Source organism: Hyaena hyaena, unplaced genomic scaffold (genome assembly GCF_003009895.1).
Source record: "Hyaena hyaena isolate Hyena2069 unplaced genomic scaffold, ASM300989v1 scaffold_3, whole genome shotgun sequence".
Classification (NCBI taxonomy): domain Eukaryota; kingdom Metazoa; phylum Chordata; class Mammalia; order Carnivora; family Hyaenidae; genus Hyaena; species Hyaena hyaena.
The window spans coordinates 8,897,981-8,907,958 of NW_024080635.1; positions in this window are offsets into that span (position 1 = coordinate 8,897,981).

The following is a 9,978-nucleotide window of genomic DNA, read 5'->3' on the forward strand; positions in this document are numbered from 1 at the left end:
CAACCCTTCACCTCTCTGAGCCTTGGCGTCTCCTCTGTGAACGGGGGCCAACCGTTTCTACCTTCCAGGATTGTTGTAAGGATTAGAGAAACTTGTAGAAAGTGCCTGGCACACAGAGGCTCCTCCTTAAATGAGGGCTGTTAAGAGCTGGGCTGTTTTTTAAATTTAGTCAAAGCTATCTTTCATATATTCCTCAGTAAAATGCAGCCATTGTTTCTATGCCTTACATAATATATTTTATTGGTTTTAAGCCCAGTTGTTAATCCAACAAAGGTGTTTCTCCCCCCCTCCCACAAACATTATTTTATTTCCTATTTTATTCTATTTTACAAGGTCTGGGCAAGTCATGGAAGCCCCCACAAAGGCTCAGTTTCCTTATCTCTAAAATGGGGAAAATGCCTTCCTCTCCAAGTTGTTTTGCAAATTTAATGAGGTGGTGTATGTAAAAGTGCTTGGTGAAGTCAAACAAGTGGAAGAGATTATTTTTTGCCCTTGCTGCCCTTCCACTCACGCGAGGCTGAATTCCTTAAAGACAGGAGGGAGTTTTGTTTATTGTATCCCCAGCACTGAAGGTGCAGTAATAAATCTAATACTAACAGTGCCGGCGGTAGGAACTTTCATTTCTTGAACACCCACTGTGCGCGGTGTACCAGACTAAGTGCATCGTTGTAGGGGAGGGAAAAGGGATAGACATTTAGACGTTTCTGGTTCCCTCTGCTGATTATTTAAAGGTGAAGGAATTGTTTCACTTTTCCCATGGGCAAGTTCTGTCTTCTGTCCTGCAGATAAATGAATCTCATTCTTGGGTCTTATACATTGCTTGGCCAACCCAGTCAAGTAACAGGAGTAGTTCTTAGTTTCCTTATCCATTAAATGGGCTTGTGCGCAAATGGCCTCATATAAAGGTGTCCCACGGATGACAGCTTGCCTTCCCTTTTCTTTCCTCCCCGCCCCCCCACCTTTCCCTTGGAGAAGATGGTAATAGGTCAGGAAGAGTAAAATGGGCAGCAGAGAACTGAGTCCCTTCACCCCTCTGGGTTTTTGTTTCTTTTTGGCACAGGGTGGAAGATCTTTCTGGAATAATTCCCTGATTCTGAGACCCTCTGAGTCTTGCCTTCCTTCAGGAAATCTCCCTTATCGACTATAGTGCCAAAGAATCGACTCACCCAAATACCACATGCCTTCTGCCCCCCACGAGCATGTTGTGTGTTCCAAGTAGATTTAAATCCTAGGGGCGCCTGGGTGGTTCAGCAGGTTAAGCCTCCGACTTCAGCTCAGGTCATGATGTCACCGTTAGTGAGTCTAAGCCCTGCACTCTGAGCTATCCTGGAGCCTGCTTCAGATTCTGTGTCTCCCTCGCTCTCTGCTCCTCCCCCCCGCCAAAAAAACCTAAATAAACATTTAATTTTTTTAATAGTTTATTTATGAGACAGAGAGAGACAGAGCATGAGCCGGGTGGGGGCAGAGAGAAAGAGGGAGACACAGAATCTGAAGCAGGCTCCAGGCTCTGAGCTGTCAGCACAGAACCCGACACGGGGCTCGAACCCACAAACTGGGAGATCATGACCTGAGCCGAAGTCGGACCTTAACCAACTGAGCCACCCAAGTGCCCCTAAATAAACATTAAAAAAATTTTTGTTTAAGTCCTAGAAGGCAGAGTTGTGTGTTAGGGGGTTGATTTCTATTTCCCTAAGCATTTTCTTCATCATCTTACTTCATTCTTTATAAACCTTTCAAAGTTTCCAGGTCACAGATGAGGCAGTTAAGTCTCAGAGACAAGAAGAGCCTTGGTTCAGACCACAGAGCCAATCCTGTGACCCATACATACCAGGAGCCTGTGTGAGCTCTGGTACTCTCTAGTGCCTTCTTTCTCTTTAAAGATTTTATTTGGGGGACGTCTGGGTGGCTCAGTTGGTTAAGCGTCTGACTTCAGCTCAGGTAATGATCTCGCGGTTTGTAGGTTCAAGCCCCGCATCAGGCTCTGTGCTGACAGCTCAGAGCCCGGAGCCTGCTTCAGATTCTGTGTCCCCCTTTGTTTTCTGCTCCTCCCCCACTCTCACTGTTTCCCTCTCTGTAAAAATAAACATTAAAAATTTAAAAAGATTTTATTTATTTTTATTAGGTAAACTCTGCACCCAACATAGGTCTTGAACTCCTGACCAAGAGTCACATGCTCTACCGATTGAGCCAGCCAGGTGTCCCCTCGGAGTACCCTCTTGATACCAGGCTCTGTGCGTGGCTCATCCTCCCAGTAATTTGATAAAGCAGGTGTTGCCTCCACTTTCCAGACGGGTAAACTGGGATTTGGACAGGTGTAATGAGGCACCCCAGTCAGACAGCAGGAAGGGACAGAATCCTGATTTGATCAGGGCTGCCTCCAAAATGTGCAGTTTCTTATTTAATATTTTGAGGCACTTTTGCTGTTTTGGGGCCTCGGAAGACGGCCTCGTCATGTCTCTGCATGGTAGTGTTGTGCCCCAAAGCAAGGAGTGATTTCCCGAGCTGACCCCACGCCCAGCACTCTCAGCCCCGGCGGCAGGGTCAGGGGCTTTCTGGAGCAGAGCACACGCAGCTCCTGCTGCAGCAGTGGCGGGGATCAAGTGCTCCATCCCCAAAGCCCATTGTCTCCCAGGAGACAAAACAGATAAAGGACACAGCTTGGTGGGCCGCCTACATCAATCTGTAACCATGGAAGCCCCTAGGGAGCTGATTCCAAAGCTCCCCCAGCCACCCTCCGCCCTGCAGCTGTGGCCCCAGGAACCCAGCCTCCAGCAGAAAGGGGTATTGCTGATAATTGCCACCTCCCACCCCTACCGCCACCAAAATGGGACACAGCTGGGCTCTCCTCCTCACACACCGTCCCTGCCTCTCAGTCCTCGAACTGGTGTTAGCAAAGGGGCCTTGGATGCAGGTAAGGCCTAAACTTTATTTCTTTGGCAAGAAGGTCAGTTCAGTGAGATTCTGGCACAGGCTGAGACAGGTCATTGATCCCAGGGTTGCGCACTGGGTGTGGAGGGTGAGGGATGGGGGGTGGAGGGGAGGGCTCAGCAGAATCCTTAACCCTTGAACAGTCAACCAGGCCCCTGGGAAGGGCTTAGGTCCTCAGCACATGACTCCCCTCTGGTGGTCAGTTGCTGTAATTGTCAGTTGAGGCTCTAGAGAGGAACCAAAATTACTTCTTCCTGGGCGGCTTCTGTGATCCCGTATTAGAGCTGATCCTCGCAACTACCCTGCGAGGTGGGTGTTCTTACCCTACGTACACATACTGAAGCCAAGGCTTTCCCAGGAAATCCTGAAGTAAGGCCAGATGGCAGAGTGGTCTAAGAGAATGAGCCCCACGGCTCACAACCTGCCCCATCATCCATCACCAGCCCTGTGACCTTGGGCAAATTGCCTAAAGTTACTGAGCCTCAGTTTCTTCATCTGTAAAGCTGGAGTGACAATGATACGTATTTCATAGGGATGTTAAGGATTATATGAGTTAAGATTTACAAGCGGTCAGAATGGTGACGGGCACTGAGTGCATAAATACAATTCTGGGCCCTCATACTCAAGCTGTGTGCCTTGAAGGCATATCATTGAACTACTCCTGGCCTCAGTTCTTTCAACCGTAAAATAGAGCTAATAGCAGCTTCCCCATAGGGCTTTTGTGATCATGTGGATTTGGGGTGTGAATGTATTTGCTTTGCTCCTATTAGCATTGTTGCTTTTGATCCACCTGTTGGGGGAAGAATGATCATGAGGGTGGGGGGTAAGTGGGATTAGAGAGAAAGGGGGCGCCTGGGGGGGTTCAGTCAGTTAAGTGTCTGACTCTTGATCTCGGCTCAGGTCATGGTCTCACAGTTTATGGGATAGAGCCCCATGTTGGGCTCTGGGCTGACAGCATGCAGCCTGCTTGGGATTCTCTTTCCCTCCTCTCTCTGCCCCTCCCCCTGCTCTCTCTTTTTCAGAATAAATTAATAAACTAAAAAAAAAAATAAGGCCAGGAGAAGGTGGTGCCTGAGAATACTGGCCTCTATGACTTCTTTGGCCCCACGAGGTCCCCAGTTTCCCTCGTGCAGAGTCACAAAGGGATTCTGACAGTGGCCAGAGGCTTTCCTGGGAAGAGACTGGGAGTAACCTTTCAACTATTCTAAAAAACTTGCATTGAGTTCAGTTCAGTAAGCAAGGCTCGCACCTCTGCTCTGTGATGAGCACTGGGCTGGATACTGGAGTGTAAAGATAAGACAAGGAACAGCTTAAATCTGGAGAAGAAGACAGAACAGAAAAACAAATGTAATTACAGTGAGAAATGATGACAGCTTGAGATTCCTAATAGGAGGCAGGGAGCAGGCATCAGAGTCAGCTTCTGAGGTGGGGGTGGTAGAAGGTATCCCTGCCCAGATTCATGTGAACATCACCTGGACTCCAAGGCTGAATCTCTTGCGTATTTCAAAAGGATTCTGAGTCTTCTTTTCTTTTTTCAGTTTATTTATTTATTTATTTATTTATTTAGAGTGCAAGAGCATGAGCAAGATAGGGTCAGAGAGAGGGAGAGAAGAGAGGGAGAGAGAATCCTAAGCAGGCCCCGCACTGCCAGTGCAGAGCCCCACTCGGGACTCAAACCCACAAACCTGTGAGATCATGACCTGAGCCGAAATCCAGAGTTGGATGCTTCACCGACTGAGCCACCCAGGCTCTCCGAGTCTTATTTCTCAATGTTACTAATTGATCTGGATTAATGATTTTGCTGCCCCAGGTTCCAGTTCTGTTAATCTGAAGATTTTTAGAATACCCATTTTTATTGAATGTTGTTTGAGATCACATGTGTATACAGGGTAAACAGCATTCTCAACGACTGATGTATCTGAGAAACTTGTGTCTGAGAGCAGACCTTTTTTTTTTTAATGTTTTATTTATTTCTGAGAGAGAGGCATCATGAACAGGGGAGGGTCAGAGAGAGAGGAAGACACAGAATCTGAAACAGGCTCCAGGCTCTGAGCTAGCTGTCATCAACTCAAACCCACAAACCGTGTGATCATGACCTGAGCCGAAGTTGGACGCTTAACCGACTGAGCCACCCAGGTGCCCCCAGACCTTTTTTTCCTGGTGGAAGAGGAGACAGGACGCCTGGGTGGCTCAGTCGGTTGAGCTTCAGACTCTTGGTTTCGGCTCAGGTCCTGATCTCACAGCTTGTGAGTTCGAGCCCCACGTGGCTCTATGCCAACAGCACGTAGCCTGCTTGGTTTTTTTTTTTTTCCTCTCTCTCTGCTCCTCCCCCCTCTGAAAATAATTTTTAAAACATTAAAAAAAAAAAGAGGAGAATGGACATGGGTAAACAGAGAAAGCAGGGAGGCTAGAGGGGAGTCAGAAGAAGTGAATTTGATCAGAGCCTAAGGTCCCTGTGTGAAGGGGGCTGAAAATCAGCGGGGCTGTGGGCAAAGGGGTGGCCAGGCCGATGTGGGGAACTTCTTGCCAGACCTTATTAAGCTAGAGAGTGACAAGGTCAGGTGTGCATTTTAAAGAGTTCCTGTAGGAAGAGGAGAGAATCAGTTGGTAATCACAGGAATTGTGGGTGGCGCTTGCCGACCCTACTAGTCTGGGCATCTCTGTTGGGACTTAAATTCGAGTGCCCTCCCACAACGTGGGACCACCTTCACAGGACCCAGCATCTGTGAAAAACATCTCCAGGCTTTGGAGACATCTGGAAAGAATCCAGCCAATTTGGTAGCCCTGGCCTTCCCAGCAGGGCTGCATCTTTCACATCTTTCACATCTTTTTTCTCCTCCCCAGCCCGCAGGGGGCTAACTTGCTGACCAGAGCAGATAGCCTTGCAGATTTGGGGCAGTTGCCTGAGTTCACCTCTAGATGGCAGCCTTCACCCTTAAACCTCACCAGCTTCCACCCCAAAGGCCAGAGAGAAGAGAACAGGAATAAACACCAGGCTTGCCCAGCCACCTTGGGTGCACAGCATTCTCTCTGGTTTACAGTTGAGAGAACGAAGGCTCCAAGAGAGGCGCAGTCACGGGTCCAAAGTCACACAGATAGGCGGGTAGCTCAGCTTCTCTTGAGCTAGAATTTCCTCATCTGTAAAATGAAACTGATCCACCTTTGGCAACATGACTATTTTCTGTCACCATAGATTTACCTGTTCTGGACATTTCACATTAACAGAATCATACCATAGATGGCCTTCCGTGTCCGATTTCTTTTCACTTAGCATAACGTTTCCCAGGGTCTCCATGTTGCAGCCTGAATCAGTATTTCATCCCCTTTTATGACTGAATAATTTCCCATTGTATGGCTAACACATGAAATGTATCCATTCATTCACTGACAGAGATTTGGGTTGTTTCTGCTTTTTGGTTATGCTGCCGTGAACACTCATTCTCAATTCTTTTGGGTCTGTATCTAGGAGTGATATTTCTGCGTTTTATGGTAACTCTGTATAAGTTTTTGAGGAACCGTCAAACTTTTTTCCAAAGCGCTGCACCAGTTTGCGCCCCTACTGCAGGGTATGAGAGTCCCAATTTCTCCACATCCTGGACACTTGTTCTTGTCAGTCTCATCAATTACAGCCATTCTAGTGGGTGTGAATCTCATTGTGGCTTTGACTTCCTTTCCCAAATGGGCAGATTTTTCTCCCTCCCTTCCCACAGCTCCCATTTGGCTTCTCTCTTGATTTTAGGTTCACTTGAACAGGTAACACACTGGGGAGCCCCCAAACAGGAGGTATGTACCTTCAGGGAGCTTCTATCAAGAATTTTGTATTTTGGGGGCACGTGAGTGGCTCAGTTAGGCCTCTGACTTCGCCTCAGGTTATGATCTCACAGATCATGGGTTCAAGCCCCACGTCGGGCTCTGTGCTGATAGCTCAGAGCCTAAAGCCTTCAGATTCTGTGTATGTCTCCTCTCTCTCTGCTCCTCTCCTGCTCACGCTCTGTCTCTCAAAAATAGATGAAATGTTAGAAAAAAGAATTTTGTATTTTGATAAGTAGGACTTTGAGCAGAGGGAATCTGAGGCACCTTTCAGGAGACGATCACCAGTTGGAATGGAAGTTTGCTTGGGTTTGGGGACTTTTCCAGAGTTTTGTGGTCTGTCTGAAATAGAGTTTTCCTCCCCTACCAGCTCTGTAGCCTTAAGCAAGTTGTTTAATGTCCCCTTTGCCTTGGCTTCCTCACCTGGAAAATGGGACTAAGCATCCCTAACTTTAAAAAATTTTTTAAATGTTTTTATTTATTTATGAGAGAGAGAGAGGGACAGCGTGAACAGGGGAGGGTCAGAGAGAGAGACACACACAGAATCTGAAGGAGGCTCCAGGCTCTGAGCTAGCAGCTGTCAGCACAGAGCCTGACGTGGGGCTCAAACCTTGAGATCATGACCTGAGCCGAAGTCGGACGCTTAACCAACTGAGCCACCCAGGCGCCCCTAAGCAACCCTAACTTATTTAGTTGAGTGGCGCACACTCTTTTCACCCCCAACAATGTCTGCAGCAACCCTGGGTCCAGCGGCAGAATGTACCCTCCCTCACCTGGGCGACTGGGGATAAGCTCTTTATTCAGAATGACTCAGTGCCTTGGGAGCCAGAGGTCTGAGTTCAGTTCCCAGTTCCATCTCTCTTTTTTTTTTTTTTTTAATTTATTTCTAGGAGAGAGAGAGAGAACGTGAACAGGGGAGGATTAGAGAGAGAGAGGGAGACACAGACCCTGAAATAGGCTCCAGGCTCTGAGCTGGCAGTCAGCACAGAGCCCGACGCGGGGCTCAAACCCACGAACCGCAAGATCATGACCTAAGCGAAAGTCGGCCGCTTAACCAACTAAGCCACCCAGGCGCCCCATCCCAGTTCCATCTCTAACCAGCCCTTAGTCAAATCCCTCTGCGTGTCTGGGCCCCAGTTTTCTCATCTGTCCAAACTGTACCTGTGTTATAGGGTCGTTAGGAAATTTCAACGTGACCGTGCACGTCAAGTGCCTAGCTGGGTGCTTTACGCTGAGGAGGTGCTCAGGATACGTGAACTATCATTACCATCACCACTGACCACAGACAGGCCTACTATGTGCCTGGCATCCTCAGAAAAGAAGGCACACAGATGATGGCAAAGCCGCGTCCTGTTCCCAAGGACTCTAGAGTCGCCTTAAATGTCTGACTTCAGACTCTTTGCTCCCGCCACTCCGCCATCTGAGTTGGGCCTGAAAGGTGGGTCAAAGTTGAGCATGAGGGGATGGAAGGGAGGAGGGGCCTGGGAGGCAGCCAAGCCTGGGAGATGGGAGCATGTAACACATGAATGGAAAACTGCAAGTATTTTAGTTTGGTTCCTTTGGGGCCCCTTCTGGTCCATCTCACACAGATCTTAGATAAAACATATTACGTGCCGGGGCGCCTGGCTGGTTCAGTTGGTGGAGCATGCACCTGTTGATCTGGGGGTTGTGAGTTCGAGCCCCACGTTGGGTGTAGAGATTACTTAAAAAAATAAATGTTAAAAAGAAATAACATAAAATATATTAAGTGCACCTCTGAGGACTTTGAGGACAACTTACTGAATTGCACAGTAAATAGGTCACTTTTGCCATCCCCATTTCAAAGATGAGGAAATTGAGGCTCAGGGAGATCCAGTAACCTGACTCAGAGCGCAAGCTAGGAATGGATGGGGCAGGTATTCATGTTTGGGGAGATAGACTACAGATGTGCTCCCACAGGAATTAGTCAGTTCCCAGGCGGTGAAACTAAAGCCAGCTGCCCGAAACTCAGCCACAGAGAGCTGGCTCTTGGGCCCCTTGCTGGCTCCCTTCTTTCGTCTCAGCCCCACCCTACCACCCCCATTTCCCTTCCTGGCCCTAGGGCTCTGCTCCTTCCCCAAACCTGCTCTGCCACAATTCCTTCCAGGATCCTTCATCTGTAAAATGGGGATAATGATAGTGCCCGTCTCAGAGGGGTGTTGTGAGGATCATCACCACCCCGATTTCAGTTGTGCCTCAGAGTCCTGTGAAATCCGCCGAAGAGAAGCACTGTCCGCACTTGATAGTTGAGGAAACGGAGGTTGAGGGGTGGAATAGCGGCCTGTCCAGGGTTGCACAGCTAGGAAGCAGAGAATGAGACTTGAATCGGAGCCTCCTTGCCACTAAACAGAGCTTTGTTTATTGAGTCGAAACACGCTATGCATGGGAAGAGGGCAAGAAGCACTCTGGGAGAGGGGAGGCAGACAGGGAAGGCTTCCTGGAGGAGGAGAGGTTAAAGCTGGGCCTTGAAGGATCAGTGAAATATGTAGACTGGAGTAAAAGGGTCTGTGGACTGGAGATAAGGCCAGAAATGTAACCACAGCTGCTATTTCTTGAAGTTCTTTATGAACTAGGCTCTGTGCCGACAGCTTTACATGCATTATCTCATGAGATTTCCCCACAACCCAATGAGGTGGGTGTTAATAGGGATGAGAAAAGTGAGACTCGGGGAGTTTATAAAACTCACCTGGGATCACGTAGTAAAGTGACTGGGTTTGAAGCCTGTTCAGTCTGCTACAAAGTCTGGGCTCTTAATCACCGTGCATTAGTGCCACCTCATCCTTGAGATTTAAGTTTGAGGACCAGGTATTAAGCTGGGAACTGACTCTGGAGGGTTTAAAAGCCAGGCTCAGACCTGCACAGAAACCACATAGCACAGGCAGGAATCAGCAGACCAGAATTTAGCTTCTGAGGGCTCCACCACTCACTAGCCAAGGTCATGTCTTGGAGCCTTGGGGTCTCTATAAACTGAAGAGCGGGAATGTAAATGGATTATCAGCAAAAAAAGGTTTTGAATGAGAGAGGGAGGCTCTTGTGACAAAAGCATTGTTTAGGAGAAACACAGAGATGTTCAAATATTTACTGAGTATTGGGATCTGGGAATGTAACCGAACACAAGACAGACCCCCAGCCCCCACCCAGGCCTGCAAGGGGCAGGACACAGCTTGGGAGAGTGGGGGAGAAGTCTTGTACTGAAACAAACAAGGGCTCAGAAACAAACAA